At 41.2% G+C, this 23,324-nt stretch overlaps 1 long non-coding RNA gene and 1 pseudogene across 5 annotated transcripts in view; one reads left to right on the forward strand and one right to left on the reverse strand.

Moving 5' to 3' along the window:
• LOC137243400 (glycogen phosphorylase-like) overlaps window positions 1-23,324 on the reverse strand; it is a 27,513-nt pseudogene continuing 4,189 nt past the window's right edge.
• Window positions 10,690-23,324, forward strand: part of LOC137244475 (uncharacterized) — a 25,226-nt gene continuing 12,591 nt past the window's right edge. For 2 of the 5 annotated variants that reach the window (XR_010951031.1, XR_010951028.1), the window contains exons 1-3: window positions 10,690-11,212; window positions 11,279-11,484; window positions 11,557-11,787. This is a non-coding gene — a long non-coding RNA (uncharacterized lncRNA). Of the gene's footprint in view, window positions 11,213-11,278; window positions 11,485-11,556; window positions 11,788-15,411; window positions 15,650-23,324 lie in introns of all 5 variants that reach the window. The other 3 variants (XR_010951029.1, XR_010951032.1, XR_010951030.1) reach the window with 3 other exon arrangements.

A 23,324-nucleotide genomic window follows, 5' to 3' on the forward strand; every position in this document is an offset into this window, starting at 1 on the left:
TTTATGTTCAGATAATATTTAATTATAAATTATTCATATATACAATGTTTTTTTAGAATTTAAATTATTGCCTTATTACTCTAGCGAACTTTACATATGTGAATTTTTATATTTATAAACTATATAAATACATTAACGTCTATTCATAGTCGTGCCCTTTCCGAAACCTTGTTTTGAAGTTCTTATTTTTCCTGCGCTGGTAGTGTTGCTCATCAGTTTGCAGTCATATTAGTTTGGTAGGTATAGTAACATCAGACGTAGGGAAATTAGGAAGCATGTCAGGAGTATCACCAGAATCCAAAGAAGCATGGTGATTCGTCACCTCCGTTTTCTTCCATATCCGGATTCATTCCATACTAGTAATTATAAATATCTTGTAGATGCCACATAGGTGTAACCATACCCTCAAGATATTTCCGTTCAAATCTTGTGGTGTACACGTAAACTTGTATTTGTTCTAAATTATTCACCACATTCTAAACATAGAAAAGATGTATTAAGTGTTTGCGTAAATACCATTGTGATTACAATATGGACAAACATTCAATTCTAAACTTTTCGTTGTTACATCAATTGTTTCAGCGTGTTGTACACGTAAATAAAAATTCATACTTGAATGTATTTTCGTCTTCCAATCGCATAATTTACATTTTAAATAATGACTATTAGGCATATGAGAAATCTCATGGTCCAATAATTTGTTGAAGCTTGGTGTAGCTGCTTGAATAACACAAAATTTACATTTTGCACCACGTTCGTTATATTTAAATTGTAAATGTTCTGGTTTCTCTACACGATGCATAAAGTTTAGATGCTTTTTCCAACAATGTGCTGAATTTAATTGAAATACATACATTGGGCATTGTCTCATGATAAATTTTCCATAAATATACTGAGCCTCTTTATGTAGGCTCTTTTCTTAACATCTAATTCTGGCCGTACAGGATATGACAGTTTTGCTTCAGGTTATAATCCACACTCATACTATTTTCAGATTCTGTTTCATAATTTTCATCATTTTCAACATTGGACATTGCATTAACATCATTATCATCATCGTCATTTTTTGATAACTCTGTTTTAAGCTTCATATTTATCAAAGGTTCATCTTCCTTAGTATTAGAATTAGAAACATTGTCATCTTCGGTTAAGTTTTTATCAAGTTTAGCTTTTTTCCTAGGTTTAAATTCTTTACTATCCGTACTAGAATTAATACCATCATCAACATTTTTCGTGGTCTGTTTGAGTTTTTAAATTTGCCAATGGTTCGCCTTTATCAGTATTAGAATCAGAATGGCCTTGGCCATCTTCACCGTGTTGCAAAGTAGGCGACACATGTTGGTGTTGATGTTTGCGCATATTGCGGATATGTTGGTGGTTCACTAGTCATTAATTGTTTAGAAGTTTCAACTTGTTGCGTTTGTTGTTGTTGTTGCTGGCTGATGATGTGGTGTTAACGTTTGTTGTACAATTTATTCGGGTGATTGCACATATTGTTGGTGTGTTATAGTGCTGGAAATCCTTCCGATATTGAAAGTCCTTGATTAGTGTAATCCCCACGTAGTGAACTACTCCTGTGACCGCGTCCGCGGTAACTATTACATCTGAAGGCGCTTAAGTTACAGGCATAGCTGACATCGCTTATATAACAGGTTGACTCTAAAGTAAAAACCAAAACAAAATATTAGAATCAGTGTTTATGAATAACATATTTAAAATAAGCTCTTACAACAACGTGATCGGTGGCTACATCCCCGTGAAAGTAGTGTGGCGTTCCTCCTTGTATAAACGTAGATACTGGATGTGCTCAACCGTGCAGTTTTCTTCTAATTTGAGCAAATGTATGTTCTTACAGCCACAGCTGGAATATTTGGGATATTTCTATCCTCACATCGTCAAAATCAAATTACCTAGAATGAAAAAGAAACTCATATCAGTAAGAATAGATTAAAAGTTTTTAATATAAGCCGAAAAGTGTTCCATAAATAGGGCTCCACACATAGCTCTTTTCCAAAGGCACAAGAGAAATTTCAGATAACTAGAATCAGGACCTGGTAAAGTAACTTCAAAGGCGATTTAGTCGCCACTCCTTCGTATGCGCATTTCTCTACGCTCCCTTTCGGCATGCATCATCAATTTCGTCATTACTATAAAGGCCATCTTGCTCACAGCAATCCAACAATCTATTTGTCCGCAAATTCGTGGAACTAAATTCCTAATGGAAGGTTCCTCTCCAAAAACTCTGTTTACAGACAGTCTTTCGCCGTGAAAACGAGGGCAGTGAAATATTACATGTTCTGCGCCTTCCAATTCGGACGGACAGCTTGGACAGAAAGGATCCTCCTCTATCCCACGCTTATGTAGATATTCCTTCAAGCCACCGTGCCCGCTCAATATCTGTGTGAGATGGTAATTTAGTTTGCCGTGTTTTCGCTCGTACCATTCCGCTATATTCCGGACTAGCATGAAGGTTCAGCGCTCTTTTCTCGAATCTTCCCGCCGTTCTTGCCACCTAACTATTGTTCGTGACCTTGCGGTTTTATTAGCATCTTCAGATGGTCGGCTGAATCCAATGCCATACAGATCGGCCATTTCACCTGAGAGTAGATCTACTGGGATTTTCCTGGATAAAACATGGATCGCGTCGTCGGAACAGCACATGCTATTCGTATAGCAGTAATGCGGTAGGCTGCTAGTATATCTTTTTGGTGGACCATTTTAGATCTGTGCCATACTGGTGCTGCATATAATATTATAGAGCTGGTTACGTTGGATAATCGCTGACGGGTAGCTTCGCTTGGGCCGCCGATGTTGGGCATTATTCGCGTTAGGGTTCCACTAACTCTAGAAACTTTGTCCCCCACCGCCCTGAAGTGCTCCCTAAAAGTTAGTTTTGAGTCAATGATTACTCCTAGATATTTCAAGGAGGGCTTTGAATTTATTTGAAAATCTCCTATGGTTAGGACCAACTCATCCACAGTCCGCTTTGAGCTCATCAGAACCACTTCTGTCTTATTGCTAGCCATCTCCAGCCCCGTGTTCGTCAACCATTCCTCTATTCTTCCCATGGCGTCATTACATAATGCTTGGAGCAGATCAAGTTTCTTGGCCACTGCTACTACGGCAATATCATCTGCATAGCCGACAATTTCCGTGCCTCCGGGAAGGTGGTTTTGTAGCACCCCGCCATACACCGCATTCCAAAGAGTTGGACCTAGAACAGATCCCTATCTAATCTATCTATCTATCAAATTATTCGGAGCAGGTACGGAACTTGTCTTGGGACACCCAAAGTGCACCCACGCTTCTCATGGCTCCAGCGGGTTAGCGGCTTCCTAGAACTTAAGCCACTTGCTGCTTCTAGATCTGACATCTGTCAGCTGGAGTCTTAGCCCGGCAAGCGCAGGGCACGAGCACAGAATGAAATCGATCGTTTCCTCCTCCAACTCGCACTTCCTACATCTGCTATCACTGACCAAGCCTAATTTAAAGGCATGTGACGCCAGAAGGCAGTATCCAGTAAGAATACCCGTCATGAGTCTAGTCTACAGTTTAATGATAATAAAAATATAAGAATCAGTGTTTATGAATAACATATTTTAATTAATCTCTTACAACAACCTGATCGGTGGCTACATCGCCATGTAGGTAGTGTGGTGTTCCACCTTGTATAAACGTAGGTACTGTATGTGCTCAACCGTGCAAATTGACATTAGCAGTAACATTATTTACATAAACATAGCTTGGTATTTGTGAAGGCCTCAATATAGCATACATTGGTCCAGTTCGGTGTGCACCAGCCACTGGTACAAACACTTTTGAATGCATAGCTTTCATATAGGATGGATGTCCAGCAGTGCTCCGGTTGTGCCAATATGTAATGGGCTGCTCCGTCTCTTGGTACGGCTGTATAGGTATAGGCGGGTGCAATGTATTACTACGCTCAAGATCGGAAGGTACATAGATGGCTCGAAGACGCCAGAGGGGATTGGAGCCAGAGTTTTCGGACCCAGAACCAAAATATCAGTAACTCTAAAAGCACATCCGAGCATTTTCGAGCGGAAGTATTCGCCATAAGTTAGTGCGCTAAGCTGAACCTTCAGCGCTGATACCCCAAAGAAACAATTGCCATACTCAGTCAGGCAGTCAGGTTCCACTAAAGGCACTTGCGGCGTTCGAAATAAAGTCAGCACTTGTCCTTCAGTGCGTAGAAAAGCTGAATCAATTAGGAGCACACAACGTAGTACTGTTGGCCTGGGTCCTAGGCCACAGGGGAGTAGAGGGCAATGAGCAGGCGGACTCCATGTTTAATTTGTTGCGTCTCTCCCACAAATTGTCAACCCCCCAGCAGATCCTTGCAGCGGGTCTGCGCCATACTCTCCTCTTCCGGGAAGGTATCGACTCCAATCCGGGTCCTTCTCCTGACCCCAGTACTGAGAAATAGGTTTGCTGCGCTTGCCGGAAAAGAATCTTTTTAGGACGGTCATATATATAAGGGCCTGAAATATTTCAATGAACTTCCTAATCACATAAAAAGTAGTAATAACTTCAATACTTTTAAAAAAAAGTTTATTGGAGCATTGTAAAACCCTTCCAATAAGATAGTTTTTTTTTCTTTTATTTTTTTACATGATATACCGATACTGGAGCGCGAAAAGGGAATGGTAATAATGGTAGCAGCAAAATACAATGCATCCGGCCCTAAGGAAAAGAAAATCGGTCGCCACCTGTAACTCCAGACAGGTCCAACAACTAATTTCGCTGGAATTCGGTATTTCCAGCTGGTATTTACTGTTGCTGATCGGAATCATTCGCATTCCGACAGCATAAATATAACAATAAAATTATATAATGTGTAACAAAATTAACGAAAATAAGGCCAAATAAATGTTGGAGCAAGGGGGATTGGAAACACGTCCTTTTCAACCTCCCATTATATGTTGAGCTGTGCTAATCGGAATCTTCATGCATTCCGACAGCGTCTTTACTAAACAAAGTTGAGGGGTGATTGGATACACTTATTTTCAATTTCCAACATCCAAAGACATGTTTAGCTTCATTGATCGGAGACTAATACATTCCGAAAGCTTAAAATACACATATAATTGAAAAATATAAGTTCCAAATTTTGTTGCCTTAAGCTGGGAGCACTGGAGGATTGGAAACGCGTCCTTTCCAACCTTCCTTTAATGAGTGGCTCCCAGACTCGTCCCTCTGTCACGCTAGTAAATATGCTGATCGGAATCACATGGCATTCCAACAGCATATTCAATAGAAATAAGTGATTATAACAATGAATTGTACTTAGTAGTTTAAGTTTTGGGCCTAAACAGCCGTAATAATAAATAAATTAAATTAAAAAAATAAATACTCTTGTCAGTGTTTCACGTGCAAGGGATGGTTGCATCGGACAGGTTGCTCTGGGCTAGATTCCAAAATCCAGCGTCCTCGTAACTTTTATAAATCTTTTGTGGCTCTTGTTGTTCACGGCCTCATTACATTATGAGGAAATACGGCACCTGAGAACACAGCCGTTTGAAGTTAAAAAACACAAGCATGTCTTCAGTGAACTCCACAAACAGGCGTCGGACCTCTATGCCGGTGATTCCTGTACTCAAAGAACAAAACTAGCAGAGGAGGAACGCACTCTCCCTAGGGAAACGAGAGTAGTCACTCTAGCCCAACTTCGAGCTGGATAACGTAACAGGTTAAACTCTTACCTATCCACAATCAACCCCGACATACAAAACATTGTCCTGCTTGTAATGTGTCCCCACATGTCACCAACCCTCTCTTTAACTGTATTGTGCAACCAACGCCTCTAACACTCCTCTCATTATGGCCCACCCCTGTTGAAACAGAAAGTTTCTTTGGACTCCCGTTAGAGGACATTGATGACAATTTGTGATCGGTCGCACCTATTGGATGGGGCGAAGCACTGCTACTACAACAACAACAGGCGGACAACACGGTAAGAGAGGCAGCAACTGCATGACCCATCGATCCCGAGCCGTTCCTGCCAGTTGGCCCACAGGGGCATCTATTAGTAGAAGAAAGGGAAATAGGGAAGAACACTGGCGCAATATGCCAGGCCTGAGTCAATCTAAGTTACTGTTATGGCGTTACAGGACAACTCGATATAGGGCATTAATAGGCCTCTCAAAAAGATAACCTAAGAACCCCAACGGCTATTCTTACAAGACACTGTAGACTGAACAGTCACATGCAAAAGCTGGGTATAGTATCGAACAACACATACCGATTTTGTGATGGATCAGCAGACGGTGGACCATATCCTTCTAGATTGCGGCGCAATTTCAAGACGTAGGGCTAAGTTTATGGGCTCACCATGGCCAGAGCATTCCCACATTTAATCCCTCAAGCAAAGAACACTGCTGGGGTTCATCAAGGAAGTCGGCTAGGATGAGGTGCTGTGAAGGAGATGTGCAAGTCACTGTGCAATCCTCAATAAATGATCTATCTATCTACGTTCGGGTAACAAGCACCATTGTGGTACTAGCCCCACCATCTCGGGAACTATTGATATGACTACATTAAACCTTCTAGGGATTGAATGTTAATAATGCCGGCAATGCGAAAGTCTGCTAAAATGCACCATTCTCCATGGAATGCTCGATATATAACTTTCCACGTTTTGAAACAGTGATGAAAAGAGCAAAATTTACAATAATTTTAACTGGCTGTGGGTAGTAAGGTGTTGATGTCCTCTCTTAACGCAATGTAATGACAACTGCGATGCAGGGGAAATGACAAAAATCTTGCAAATCTACTGATAATAATTCATTTTTCCTCCCCTTCTATGCAGTTCTATGCATACATACATATGTATTTTTCTCTCCAAATGCTAATTAAAAAAATTAATTTGTTTTCACATGAACTTCGAACTCTGTCGTATTTGCATTCTTCAGTTGATTATCAACAAAAGCATGACAAATTATCACTAAAAAATTCATACATGTTGCTTATATATTTAATATGGTAGCCAATTTACTTACCCTTTCTGGTGCGATGATTTCTGAACAATTGGGCCTGACTAGACGCGATTTTTGTTGCCTTAAGAGAGCATGCTTAACGCGAACCCTATCATGTTTTGGCACAACTTTGGTGATGCAAAAAATCAAAGACATTTCTGCTTCTAATGCTTCTAGGATAGCAGCAGCAGCTCCCGGTGGCACCACATAAATAACAGTTGCATGCCGATCAGTTGCCTTTTTTGCTCCGGCTAGCTATTCAATTTTAATTCACATTACATTATCTACTATTGCAATTTTTAATCACTACAAATCAATATAAATTACCGAAGCAAATACTGGCAAACCAAGATGCGTAGTTCCACCCTTTTTTAGGGAAATACATCCAACCAGTTTGGTACCGTATTCCAAAGCATGTTGCTTGTAAAGTACCTTGTTTTTGTAGATTTCCTTTGATTTAGGCATATTCTGAGCTGAACCGCAACCCGGCGGAGATGCTATCTATTAGAATAATATAACATTTTTTTTATTATTTAAAAATGCACATACGTGTGAATGAAAATCAGAAAGTAAATAATGTTGTTGTTGTTGTAGCGATAAGGACACTCCCCGTTATGGACTTTGGTGGTCCTTTGCCGGATGCAGATCGAGTACGTTCCGGGAACCATTAAGGTACTAGCCCGACCATATCGGGAGCGATTTAGTTGACATAAAACCTTGTAGGCCATCCCGTCGATTCTATACAACTTAATATGGTAACGATTTAAAAGACGGTGCACCACCCAATTTTTATCAAAAATTATCAAACGTGGAATCAAAAGGCGCGCTTCGAGCTCCGTTTTTATTATTATTTGATATTTTTAAATTAGGTGGTGTACCGTCTTGTAAAACTTTACCCTTAATATTATTTTGGGCGAAGGCCGCCAACGCAAAAAGATGGTCTCTGCAGCAATATTCTTAATTTCCGTCACATGTCACAACTCAAATTAACTTAATGTTATTTTGGGCGAAGGTCGCCAACGCAAAAAGGTGTTCTCTGCAACAAAATTTTTAATTTCCGTCACATGTCACAACTAAAAGCACAAGATATTTTTCGTTGTAAACAATTTATATTTTTTTTGCGTTTCAATTTTTCCGGAATAATTAATGAACTGTCATTTCGATGACAGCATGAAACGTCGATGTGTTAGTGGAGAGCGAAAAAAGCTTCGAATGTGTGGGTGAACTGGTTACCTCCGTCTTGTAGGGTTATGATAGAAGAAAAAAAATTTGGGAGTTGGCAAGTAACCAATCCATATCAGATGGCGCCAGTGTCGCTCAGTCTACCGTTCTCCATAAAAATACGTGCAATCTACTCATAATGCCTAAGATTGAGTGAAACGCATCTATACAAAAAACTGCTTATGTGACGGGGCGTTAAACATCAAAGCAAACAACCACACATGCATGCAAACAGCGAAGAGATTATTTCACACAAACACATGTAGTCATGGCGCAACGATACAAGGTGGCAGCATGGGACAGCTGATTTTAAGCTTTTTTTATTTGATTTGATACATCAAAATACGGCGCAGTACGATTTTGACATTTGTCCATCGAATTTACAAAAACAAAGTACATGAAAATTATTTATGTTTGTAGGTATGTCACCATGCTGCCACCTTGTATCGTTCCGCTATGCATGTAGTCATCACCTAAGAGCAGAAGTTATTACTCACACATCCACACGCATATAATTAGAACACAACCCTACAAGACGGAGGTAACTAGTTCACCTACACATTCAAAGCTTTTTTCGCTCTCCACTAACACATCGACGTTTCATGCTGGCATCGAAATGACAGTTCATTAATTATTCCGGGAAACTTTGAAACGGAGAAAAAATATCATTGTTTACAACGAAAAATATCTTGCACAGATGACATGATATGAAACTTCTCGCTCTCTGAGAGCGCGTGAAAATGTGCATTTTTTATAATATTGGCCATAGACACCAGCATACTCAAAATCAAATTTGGGCATTTCAGAATAACTTTGGGGTATTTTACATGGTAAAGGTTTAATTTATAATTTTCACTGAAAACTTACTCAAGATTGTCAAGTGGGATATCAAAAAACTCGAATTTTTGTCAGGATTACAAATCCGAAGAAAAAATAACTATTTTTCACCCGTGGAAAATTTATCAGTGACAACACCTTTCATCGAAGGGCTGCACACGAAACGGGTTTTGATAGCAGCTTTCGATTGGAGAAAAAGTCAGCTTCTTAGTCTTCGCATTGATGTAAATGGATGCATAAAGGCCAGGTTTTTGTGGAGCGTTGCAACATTCCACTTTTGACAGCTGAGATAAATTGTAGGTATACGTATAGGTTAACGCAACATGTATAATTAACAGCCTTTTGCGGACGACAACGCAGATACTTCACCAAGTGATCTAATTTCGTAATTTCTTATAAATTTTTTGCGTTTTTTATTGTATGTGGATATACATATGTATGTAAATAAACATTTTGGTCGCATCAAAGTGGAAAAGAGGCTAGCCGTTCATTGTTATCTTATGGCGGTGCCAGCGCAACAAAGCAAAGCAACGCAATCGAAATATATTATTTCATATTTTTTCACTTATCTACCACAAAATATTTCTACAAAACTTTGCCTTTTTTATAAATTTTAATAAGTTTTTATCACCTTACTTGCTGATATCTTGAGCTTTTAGTTGCACTGATGACATGATACGAAACTTTTATTCTCTCTCAATTCGTTTCCAGGAATGGGTCTTGAAGTTCATTCGATTGTAAACAAAAGTTCGTTCGGTTCCAAGAATGGGTCTTGAACATCAGATGGCTATAGAGTTGCCTAAACTACCCAAAAAAAAACTCCAAGAAATCCGTTCGGTTTCATTATTTTCAATAATTCAGCAAGTAAGGTGATAAGAACTTATTAAAATTTATAAAAAAGGCAAAGTTTTGTAGAAATATTTTGTGGTAGATAAGTGAAAAAATATGAAATAATATATTTCGATTGCGTTGCTTTGCTTTGTTGCGCTGGCACCGCCATAAGATAACAATGAACGGCTAGCCCCTTTTTCACTTTGATGCGACCAAAATGTTTATTTACATACATATGTATATCCACATACAATAAAAAACGCAAAAAATTTATAAGAAATTACGAAATTAGATCACTTGGTGAAGTATCTGCGTTGTCGTCCGCAAAAGGCTGTTAATTATACATGTTGCGTTAACCTATACGTATACCTACAATTTATCTCAGCTGTCAAAAGTGGAATGTTGCAACGCTCCACAAAAACCTGGCCTTTATGCATCCATTTACATCAATGCGAAGACTAAGAAGCTGACTTTTTCTCCAATCAAAACCCGTTTCGTGTGCAGCCCTTCGATGAAAGGTGTTGTCACTGATAAATTTTCCACGGGTGAAAAATAGTTATTTTTTCTTGGGATTTGTAATCCTGACAAAAATTCGAGTTTTTTGATATCCCATTTGACAATGTTGAGTAAATTTTCAGTGAAAATTATAAATTAAACCTTTACCATGTAAAATACCCCAAAGTTATTCTGAAATGCCCAAATTTGATTTTGAGTATGATGGTATCTATGGCCAATATTATAAAAAATGCACATTTTCACGTGCTCTCAAAGAGCGAGAAGTTTCATATCATGTCATCTGTGTTTAGCTGTGACATGTGACAGAAATTAAAAATTTTGTTGCAGAGAACACCTTTTTGCGTTGGCCGCCTTCTCCCACAATAACATTAAGTAAATTTTAGTTGTGACATGTGGCGGAAATTAAAAATTTTGTTGCAGAGCATCTTTTTGCGTTGGCGGCCTTCGCCCAAAATAATATTAAGGGTAACGTTTTACAAGACGGTGCACCACATAATTAAAAAATATCAAATAATAATAAAAACGGAGCTCGAGGCGCGTCTTCGATTCCACGTTTGATAATTTTAGATAAAAATTAGGTGGTGCACCGTCTTTTAAATCGTTACCATAGTAAGTTGTATAGAATCGAAGGGATGGCCTACAAGGTTTCATGTCATACTAAATCGCTCCCGATATGGTCGGGCTAGTACCTTAATGGTTCCCGGAACGTACCCGATCTGCATCCGGCAAAGGACCAACAAAGTCGATAACGGGGAGTGTCCATATCGCTACAACAACAACAACATTATTTACTTTCTTCTGATTTTCATTCATACGTATGTGCATTTTTAAATAATAAAAAAAAAACAAAAACAATAAAAAATTTTATATTATTCTAATAGATAGCATCTCCGCCGGGTTGCGTTTCAGCTCAGAATATGCAAAAATCAGAGGAAATCTACAATTAAATGCAGATTCACGTGTCATTTGCCAAGGATTCAAGGTACTTTACAACCAACATGCTTTGGAATACGGTACCAAACTGGTTGGATGTATTTCCCTAAAAAAGGGTGGAACTACGCATCTTGGTTTGCCAGTATTTGCTTTTGTAATTTATATTGATTTGTATTGATTAAAAATTGCAATAGTAGATGATGTAATGTGAATTAAAATTGAATAGGTAGCCGGAGCAAAAAAGGCAACTGATCGGCATGCAACTGTTATTTATGTGGCGCCACCGGGAGCTGCTGCTGCTATCCTAGAAGCATTAGAAGCAGAAATGTCTTTGATGTTTTGCATCACCAAAGGTGTGCCATAACATGATATGGTTCGCGTTAAGCACGCTCTCTTAAGGCAAAAAAAATCGCGTCTAGTCAGGCCCGATTGTCCAGGAATCATCGCACCAGAAAGGGTAAGTAAATTAAATAAATAAATGTAAGGCGCGATAACCTCCGAAGAGATCTAAGGCCGAGCTTCTCTTCCAATTTGCGTCGTGCTCCTCTTGATTTTTCCCTACAAATTGGCCGGACGGGACCTACATGTTTTATGCCGACTCCGAACGGCATCTGCAAGGCAGATGAGTTTTCACTGAGAGCTTTTCATGGCAGAAATACAATCGGAGCGCTTGCCAGACACTGCCGAGGGGCGACCCCGCTTAGAAAAATTTTCTTCTAATTGAAAAATCTTATTTCTAAAATTTTGATGTTGCTTTGCCCGGGAGTTGAACCCAGGGCATACGGTGTGATAGGCGGAGCACGCTACCATCACACCACGGTGGCCGCCATAAGTAAATTGGTTACCATATTAAATATATAAGCAACATGTATGAATTTTTTAGTGATAATTTGTCATGCTTTTGTTGATAATCAACTGAAGAATGCAAATACGACAGAGTTCGAAGTTCATGTAAAAACCAATTAATTTGGAGAGAAAAATACATATGTATGTATCATAGAACTGCATAGAAGGGGAGGAATTAATTAATTATTATTAGTAGATTTGCAAGATTTTTGTCATTTTCCCTGCATCGCAGTTGTCATTACATTGCGTTAAGAGAGGACATCAACACCTTACTACCCACAGCCAGTTAAAATTTTAGTAAATTTTGCTCTTTTCATCACTGTTTCAAAACTTGGAAAGTTATATATCGAGCATTCCATGGAGAATGGTACATTTTAGCAGACTTTCTCATTGCGGTCATTATTATTATTCAATCCCTAGAAGGTTTAATGTAGTCATATCAATAGTTCGCGAGATGGGGGGGCTAGTGCCACAATGGTGCTTGTTACCGAAAAGTAGATAGATAGATAATTTAGCAGCAGTGTTCTTGGCTTGAGGGATTAAATGTGGGAATGCTCTGGCCATGGTGAGCCCATAAACTTAGCCCTACGTCTTGAAATTGCGCCGCAATCTAGAGGGATGTGGTCCACCGTCTGCTGATCCATCACAAAATCGGTATGTGTTGTCCGATATTATACCAAGCTTTTGCATGTGACTGTTCAGTCTACAGTGTCTTGTAAGAATAGCCGTTAGGGTTCTTAGGTTATCCTTTTGAGAGGCTATTAATGCCCTATATGGAGTTGTGCTTTAACCCCCTAACAGTAACTTAGATTGACTCAGGCCTGGCATATTGCGCCAGTGTTCTCTCTTTTCCCTCCCTTCTGCTAATAAATGCCCCTGTGGGCCAACTGGCAGGAACGGCTCGGGATCAATGGGTCATGCAGTTGCTGCCTCTCTTTCCGTGTTGTCCGCCTGCTGTTGTTGTTGTAGCAGTGCTTCGCGCCATCCAATAGGTGCGACCGATCACAAATTGTCATCAATATCCTCTAACGGGAGTCCAAAGAAACTTTCTGTTTCAACAGGGGTGGACCATAATGAGAGGAGTGTTAGAGGCGTTTGTTCCACAATACAGTTAAAGAGATGGTTGGTGTCATGTGGAGACACATTACAAGCAGGACAATGTTTTGTATGTCGGGGTTGATTCTGGATAGGTAAGAGTTTAACCTGTTACGGTATCCAGATCGAAGTTGAGAGTGACTACTCGCGTTTCCCTAGGGAGAGTGCGTTCCTCCTCTGCTAGTTTTGTTCTTTAAGTACAGGAATCACCGGCATAGAGGTCCGACGCCTGTTTGTGGAGTTCACTGAAGACATGCTTGTGGTTTTTAGCTTCATACGGCTGTGTTCTCAGGTTCCGTATTTCCTCATAATGTAATGCGAGTGATTCCGATCAGCAACAGTAAATATCGGCTGAAAATACCGAATTCCAGCGAAATTAGTTTTTGGAACTGTTTGGAGTTACAGGTGGCGACCGATTTTCTTTTCCATAGGGCCGGATGCATTATATTTTGCTGCTTCCAGTATTACCATTCCCTTTTCGCGCTCCAGTATCGGATATATCATGTAAAAAATAAGAGGAGAAAAACTATCTTATTGGAAGGGTTTTACAATGCTCCAATAAACTTTTTTTTAAATTATTGAAGTTATTACTACTTTTTATGTGATTAGGAAGTTCATTGAAATATTTCAGGCCCTTATATATATGACCGTCCTAAAAAGATTCTTTTCCGGCAAACGCAGCAAACCCATTTCTCAGTACCGGGGTCAGGAGAAGGACCCGGATTGGGGTCGATACCTTCCCGGAAGAGGAGAGTATGGCACAGACCCGCTGCAAGGATCTGCTGGGAGGTTGACAATTTGTGGGAGAGACGCAACAAATTAAACACTGAGTCCGCCTGCTCATTACCCTCCACTCCCCTGTGGCCTAGGACCCAGGGCAACAGTACTACGTTGTGTGCTCCTAATTGATTCAGCTTTTCTATGCACTGAAGGACCAGTGCTGACTTTATTTCGAACGCCGCAAATGCCTTTAGTGGGGACTGACTGTCTGACTGAGTATGGCAATTGTTTCATTGGGGTATCAGCGCTGAAGGTTCAGCTTAGCGCACTAACTTATGGCGAATACTTCCGCTTGGAAAATGCTCGGATGTGCTTTTAGAGGTACCGATAATTTGGCTCTGGGTCCGAAAACTCTGGCTCCAATCCCCTCTGGCGTCTTCGAGCCATCTATGTACCATACGATCTTGAGCAGACTAGTAATACATTGCACCCGCCTATACCTATACAGCCGTACCAAGAGACGAAGCAGCCCATTACATATTGGCACAACCGGAGCACTGCTGGACATCCATCCTATATGAAAGCTATGCATTCAAAAGTGTTTGTACCAGTTGCTGGTGCACACCGAACTGGACCAATGTATGCTATATTGAGGCCTGCACAAATACCAAGCTATGTCTATGTAAATAATGTTACTGTTAATGTCAATTTGCACGGTTGAGCACATACAGTACCTACGTTTATACAAGGTGGAACACCACACTACCTACATGGCGAAGTAGCCACCGATCAGGTTATTGTAAGAGATTAGTTAAAATATGTTATTCATAAACACTGATTCTTATATTTTCATTATCATTAAACTGTAGATGTTTAGGCCAAATGCCTAACTTTTACCTGATTGACGGCGCCCCTCCCTATCGTTTTAATAATATTTCCAGCCACCCACACTGACGCCGCATTTGTGTGCATGCATGCACATGCATGCGTTTCATACACATGCACGTGTGTGTGCAGGTTGTCAGCACCCATGCACGTATATGTGGGGGTTGTTGTGTGTGTGGCTTTTTTCCCCTCCTTAATACCAGAGGACTTTTTCGCGGCTTAGCGGTTGTCCTCAACGGGATAACCGGCCTCTTTTTCGATCGACCGCCAACCAGCACACATCGCAAGGATCACCATCGTCACTTAAAGCGCCAAGGTAATATTGTATCAACACTGTATATATTCCCATCACTCTACATTAAAGTATTATTTTATAACGAGGAATTCCTCTTGTGTTTTTATTTATTTCCTTTGAGCGAACCATCCACTCCAAGATCGACCCGTGTGCGCCTACCCACTGCCGGTTCCAGACGCACCCAGGCCGAACATTGGTCCTTACTCACCGAAAAAAGGAACTAAAAGCCTAAAATTACAGTCCACTGCACCAGAGAATCTACCTGCACAGCACAATTTATCCAACTCATAAACTTTTGCCGAAGGATTTTGCCTATTACAAAATTTTGCACGAATTGCCACAAACAAAAAAATCATCAAAAGTTTTATTTGCCACAGCATATCCCAGCAAAACCAAAGCTGGAAGTTTATACTATACACGACATTAGCAGCCACCGGAGCCACAGCCATCACATCAATACCTCCAGCAAAAATAAGAAGTAAGTGTTATATTTCTTGCCACTTTTTTTTTTTTTTTCGTTTAAGTGATTATTAGTGACAAATAAAGATAAATACCCGTGTCGTGCGCGAAAAATTTGAATCGAAAAGGAGTGTAAAAAAGTGAAGTTATTTAGTGAGCACCTTTTTTTTCTTTCCAATTTCAAAAATTCAATCACTTGGTTTGTTATTTTTTAGTTCGATCCTTGTGATTATCTGGTTTATCCCCCCACCAGTGGTAAGGTTTTCCAGACACAACACAAGGAAGAGGTTAACCTAACCTCACTTTCCGCACGATACCGAATAAGTCTTTGTTGTTGTTGTTTGCACATCACAAACACATTAATTTCAATTTAATTAATCAGGCGCTCACTTCTTGTAAAACATTTATTTCTTTCTTCACTTTCTTCCGGGTATTTTCGATTGTCATTAGCAATACCGCACACACTTTTCATTTGTTCACAATACACCCATTTAACTGTGGAGGTGGCGAGTGGTCCCCTTTTTTGTTTTGCTACTGAGACAGAAAAGTCCAAAAATAAACCCTTCTTGTTGTCGCTGTTGGGACAAAAGTCCAAAAATAAACCCTTCTTGTTGTCGCTGTTGGGACAAAAGTCTATAAAATAAACCTCTGGTGTTGCCGCTACCGAGACAAAAAGTCTGCAATATAAAAATAAATAATAAAGCGTCGAGGTTCAATAGTGTTTATTTACTGGGCAGGTATTTTTTACTCTAAAGCGTTCTATTTCTCTATTCGGCAATTTTCTCGTTAATAAACGTAAATAAAACAATGGAAACCTACATCCGTTTAGCAGAATCAATCGCAGAGTTTGATAAAGATTACAGCCTTATTCCGGAGAGCGACCATAGCAAACACACCCTTGCAATACAGCAGGAAGAGTTGAGGCTCTTGTGGAAGAAGGTAAAGTCTGCGTTTGATTCGCTATTGGGATCTGATGAGGTGTCAGCGGATGACGTTATGGCGATCAGAAAGAAGCAAAAGGCAGCATACGCAATCTACGTGCGATGTTCAGCGTCTATATCTGCTGAGGCAGAAAAATACAAGAAGGATGAAAAGAACGTCAACCCTGAGCAAGAACCTCATGGGCATAAAATTCGCCTCCCGGCGTGCGACACGGAAGTTTTTAAAGGGGATTATCTGTCTTGGCCAACTTTTCGCGACCTGTTCACGGCAATATATATAAACAATTCTAGTTTGAAAGGGGTGGAAAAGTTATTCCATCTCAACAACAAAACGCAGGGCGAAGCAAAAGATATCGTAAAAAAATGCCCTCTCACAAATGAAGGTTTCGAGATGGCCTGGAAAAACTTGTGTGAAAGATACGAAAACAAACGTATCTTAGTTAACACACAACTACAAATTTTATTTAACTTAAAAAAGGTAGAAAGTGAGTGTGGCAGTTCAATAAAAAAGCTGCAAAATGATATAAATAATTGTATTTCGTCCCTCAAATGCCACAAAATTGACACTTCCAATTGGGATGCAATCCTGACTTATCTCTGCTCAACCAAGCTACCAGAGAGCACGTTGGCTCTATGGGAGCAAAGTATAGACCATAAAATGGACATATCCAAGTGGGAGGATATGGATAAATTCCTGTCTAATCGGTTTCAGACACTTGAAACAGTGTCTGGTTTTACAGGGCATGCCACTTCGAAAGTGCAAAAACCAAACGCGTCGCGACAATCAACAGAACCCCCTACGAAAAGACTTGGTGCCTTTCAAACAAAGGTATCCAGACCGACGTCAAAGGCAATGTGTAAAATGTGCAAGTCCGCAGAGCACAGATTACGAAACTGTTCACGCTTTTGCGAGTTAACCCCTCCAGAAAGGATTAAATTCATAAAATATACAAGTGGTTGTCTGAATTGTCTATCCCCAGGACACACAGTGACCAGATGCACCAGTTCCTACAACTGCAATACGTGCCACTCTCGTCACCATACGCTCCTGCATGCGGATACCCTGCAGAAAAACACCACCTACAACCCGCCCCAAAACTCCTACGATAATAGGCCCTCTACTTCTAGACAGGCATTAGCGAGACAGGAATCAGAAAAACCAGGTTCAAACGGGAACAAAAATGTGACATCCTGTCATACGAATTCAAGCACAGGTGTGCTATTAGGAACTGCTCGCGTACACATTCACCATAATGGTACCGACTTCTCCGCGCGGGCATTAATTGATTCAGGGTCTGAATGTTCCTTTATAACTGAAAGACTGAAACGCAGAATCAATTTGCCAGCGAGGAAAATGCATGCCCAAGTTTCAGGCATCACAAATGCGGTGTCAGCTCAGGTGAAAGAGGCATCCAAAATTGAATTACGTTCACCAGTGGATGCCTGCTTCAGCCTGACTACACCCGTTCTAGTCCTAGCCAAACTCACTGGGAATCTTCCATCCTGCCATATCAACGCCATGACTATGCAGGCATTCCCAGACTTGGTGTTGGCAGACAAGAGGTTCTACATCAACGAAGACGTAGACCTCATACTTGGAGGAGACATATATCCCCAAATCATACTGAGCGGTCTGAAAAAGGATGTACTAAATACACTTTTGGCCCAAGAGACAGTGTTCGGTTGGATACTAACCGGTCGCATCGAAGCACCGAGTCCAACGAAGAGCATCATGTCATTTTATAACGAGGTTGCATTGGACAACCAATTAAAAGCTTTCTGGGAGATAGAAAATGTTCCCAAAAATAAAATGCTTAATGAAGAAGAAAGGTATTGTGAACAACTATTTAAGGAAACGACAAAACGTGATGAAAATGGGAAGTATATAGTTTCGCTACCATTCAGGCAGGATTACCCTGAGAATATTAAATTAGGACCGTCCCTAAAGCGCGCATGTTCACAATTCTTCAGAAATGAGGGGCGATTAGTAAAAAACCAAGAGTTAGGGAAAGAATATGTTCGGGTGTTATCCGAATACGAAACGCTTGGACATATGAGAAAAATTAAAAATAATGTACCATCCGACGATTCGGATAATTATTTCCTGCCCCACCACGCCGTTGTAAAGGCGGAAAGTACCACCACCAAGGTGCGCGTCGTCTTCGACGCGTCAAGTCCTACAGCAAATGGCATTAGTCTAAACGACATACTCCACCCAGGTCCAGTACTCCAAGCAGACTTGCCTATTTTAATTCTACGTTGGAGACTGTACCGCTTTGTCTTTAATAGCGACATAGAAAAGATGTATAGGCAGATTTGGGTGACCGATAATCACGCCAAATTTCAAAGAATTGTCCATCGAACATCCCCCAACGAACCCATCAGTCTTTACGAACTAAAGACTGTCACCTTTGGTGTAAACTGCGCCCCCTACCTCGCGATACGGTCACTTCTACAATTGGCTGATGATGTAGAAAATACCCACCCAATAGCATCGGGCATATTACGCGAAAGTATGTATGTCGACGACGTTTTATCTGGAGGGCATACAATAGCGTCAACTATCAAAGCAAGAAACGAGATTCGCGAAGCATTACACTCAGCTGGCTTTCCATTGCGCAAGTGGACATCAAATTGTGAGGAAATCCTTCAGGACATCCCCAAAACGGATCTGCTCAGCGAGGACTTTCTAGCGTTTGAAGAGGCTAGCTCGGTGAAGGCACTCGGAATACGATGGAACGCGCATTCAGACATGTTTTACTTCACCGCAGGAGTTTTAGAGAATGGCGAGAACATCACCAAACGCGCAATCCTATCCGCTATAGCCAAACTTTTCGACCCTTTAGGCTGGCTTGCACCAATGGTCATAGTAGCAAAAATACTAATGCAGAACATCTGGTTAGAGGGCACCGGGTGGGATGAACCTGTCTCCCCAACTACCTTAGAACGGTGGGAAAATTTCACCCAACACTATAGTGAAATAGATAACATTAGGATACCGCGGTGGGTAAATTTTTCACCGGAAGACGACATAGAAATCCACGGCTTCTGTGACGCTTCCGAGAAAGCATATGCGGCAGCGATATACATGCGCGTGAAAAGAAACGATCAGGTTTTCATACACTTACTTTTAGCGAAAACCAGAGTAGCTCCAGTGAAAACCATCTCGCTACCACGTTTAGAACTATGCGGCGCCGTGCTGCTGGCAGAGATCATGGAATCAATATTCAGAAACATTCATTTGGGGCCAGCAAAAGTTCACCTCTGGACGGATTCAACCATCGTACTCGCATGGATAAGAAAGCCGCCCTGTTCCTGGTCAACCTTCGTCGCACACCGAATCACTAAGATCATCGATATGGTCGGTAGAAAGGACTGGCTTCACGTGGACTCGGTATCTAATCCAGCGGATCTAGGAAGCAGAGGACTACTTGCATCAGAGTTGGTCAATAATTCGTTGTGGTGGCAGGGACCTTCTTGGCTGCAAGAAGACAATTCCCACTGGCCAGCACAAGAGACCGAATACAAAATGTCCGTTGAGGAGAAGAGGGCACAAACATATGCCACGACAAGGGTAGATCAGGGAGATATTCTCGACCGTTTTTCACATTTACCCAGGGCTTTGAAGGTTCTATCCTATGTTAGGAGATTCTATAAAAGAACGCATCCTAAAACTAAAGCAGTGTTCCAAGAAAAGTCGTGCATAATCTCAGCCGATGAGATTAAGGCAACGACTCAAGCATTAATACGAGTCTGCCAGAAACAATTTTACGGTACAGAATATTTAAAATTAAAAAATAGGGAACCTATTGATCGGAAGAGTGAAATCCTGTCACTCAACCCATACATCGACAAAGATGATATTATCAGAACAGGAGGGCGTCTAGGGGCTTCAAAAGACATGTCATACAATGAGCGTCATCCGATCATCTTGCCTTACAATTGTAGGCTGTCTCGCCTTACCGTTATGATGGCTCATCATGACTCCCTTCATGGCGAGAACCAGCTCATGCTCCGTCTCATCCGAACCCAATACTGGATACCGAATGTCAAGACCATGATCAGAGCCATCATCCACAATTGCAAAACCTGCATTATTCACCGAAAGCAGGCACAGTCCCAACTTATGGGGACCCTTCCCTGCGAGCGGACTACTTTTACCCGCGCGTTCACCAATACCGGGGTAGACTTTGCAGGGCCTTTCGACATCAAAAGCTACCGCGGTAGGGGATGTCGACTGTCAAAGGGCTACGTATGCCTTTTCGTCTGTTTTTCCACTAAGGCCATCCACTTAGAGGCCACTAGTGACCTTAGTACCCCAGGCTTCCTCGCAGCCTTTGCGCGTTTTATCGCGAGACGAGGATGTCCGAAGAACATCTACTCCGACAATGGTACGAACTTTGTCGGAGCTTCCAGATCTCTACGATCGGAATTCAAAGCCTTCCTGGCAGAAAGCCGAGACAAAACAGTCTCCAAGTATAGCCATCAAGCATTAACTTGGCATTTTATTCCCGCTGGCGCTCCACATATGGGCGGCTTGTGGGAAGCGGGAGTGAAGAGCTTCAAAAGCCACTTCAAAAAGATCGCTTCTCCACACAAATATACTATGGAGGAGTTCCAAACACTTTTGTGCCGGATTGAGGCGTGCCTCAACTCGCGCCCTCTCAGTCCGGGGTCGAATGACCCAACGGACCTGGAACCCCTAACTCCAGGACATTTCCTAACAGGCAGCCATCTTCTGGCGCCGCCAGAACCGGATGTGAACGAAAGCCCGGCCTCCATAATAAACAGATGGCAGAAGCTCAAAGCCCTCCATCACACTTTCTGCAAACGATGGAAGGTGGAATATCTATCCGAACTTCAAAAACGAGTGAAGTGGAAGCATCCCAAAGAAAATATAAAAGTGGGAGATCTCGCTGTCCTCAAAGAGGACAACTTATCTCCCAACGAGTGGAGGCTAGGTAGAGTCGTCGACGTACACCCCGGAGAAGATAACCGAGTACGTGTAGTCGACCTCTTTACCGAGAAGGGTCAAGTCAGACGACCTTTGGTCAAACTGATCCTTCTTCCCAACGGAGGAGACGGATTGCGAGAAGGCCAATAGCTCCTCGTAACAATCCCTCCGTTCCCCTCCCTCACTCCCTGCCGAACTCCACTTCCCGATCGATAATCCCCCAAAAACCCAGCGCTCTCCCACCGAGGCCAATCAACTAACCTAACGCAGATTCGATATCTGCCACAGAACCGAAGGGCATTCGGCCTACTAGATTTTAATTTTTAAAAACCAACCCACAATTCACCCGCTCTCCCAGAGCGAGGACAGCAAATCAACCCAACTTCACTCGCTCACCCCGAGCGAGGACAACAGAAAAGCCTACGACAGAAGGGTGAACCGATCTGCCAGAGAATCTATTCATATTTTTAAATTTCAAAAAAAAATCTAACCCGAAATTCACTCGCTCACTTCGAGCGAGGACACCAGCACCCTAATGCGTGCCCACGGTCTGCCACAGAACTCTTTATAAATGATAACCTTTACTCTCGTAATATTATATCGAATACATACTATATATGTAAATCTACTCACTAAGATTAAAATTCGGGCATACACTAACTGGAGAATGGCCGCATTTTTAGTTGGTTGTTGGAGAATCCAAGAAGATGGTTTAAAGCAGCCTTTCTCTCTTATGAAATCATTTGAAATTTGCCAGGCTAGGTATACAGGAAGAGTAATCCTTTTGTGTTCATAGGTATAGAAATTCAAAATTGCTGAGTGGGCATTAGCTCTTAAATGGTGAATCGGATTAAGAAATCATGGTAAATAGGGTCTATTCATCTTCCCGATTTTATCAAATCGATAAAACGAAATAAATATGCAACATAATTAGACATCAGTAAACTCCTTTGAATATTTTTCAATGCTTGAAATAAGAAGATCTTCCTCTTCATAATCTACAAAGCTACTGACATCATTGACCCATGCCGTGGGGTGTATACCAAACGATATCCCGATACCCATTCTAACACCAAGGGTAGTAAACAAACTAAACAGCATTCCAACTTTTATCGGGATCTTTATATATACGTTGTGGAGGGCAAAGACATTAACTAGCACTACTATCATTAAACCCCCACTATGTACAGATATACCCATCCTAAGTGCATAGAGCGCAGTGGCTCCAACCCGCACCACAAACGAACAGAAAGTGGGTGGGAGGTCGAGTAGGGTCGTTTCGGTGTGAACTTGTTCGTGCATCAGGAAAAAATAACGAAAGAGCCGAATCTCTGAAATGAACGAACATCGAAAATGATTCTTTAAATAATACTTTTTTTTTAATACACTTGTACGCACAGCTTACACAGTTATATTTATTAAATTATCATAGAACAGGGTGTTGAAGCATTACTAATTGTGGGGTTTTTAGTAGATGAAATGGAGAAGAAAACCTAGCCCGTACGAAATCCATACAATTTTAGGTACCCCATTAATGCAACTTACCCTTCATTTGTTATCATCAAGTCCATCTTCGGTCCAACGTTCATCATGTACTGTCCCTTTCACCAGAGAGATCATTTCCCCGCGCCAGCCGAGGGCGGCCGACCCGTTTCATTCCTTCACAATGTTTGGTTCTCATTTGTCGTATGCGCGTCTTGCCTAAAAAGTTACGCCTGTTATAAATGTTGCACACCATTCAGATACAATATTCATGGAAGTTGAAATACAAATGCAAATTCGAGCACCGCTCGTTTTTT

The sequence above is a fragment of the Eurosta solidaginis genome, chromosome 3 (genome assembly GCF_040869045.1).
Source record: "Eurosta solidaginis isolate ZX-2024a chromosome 3, ASM4086904v1, whole genome shotgun sequence".
Taxonomy (NCBI): domain Eukaryota; kingdom Metazoa; phylum Arthropoda; class Insecta; order Diptera; family Tephritidae; genus Eurosta; species Eurosta solidaginis.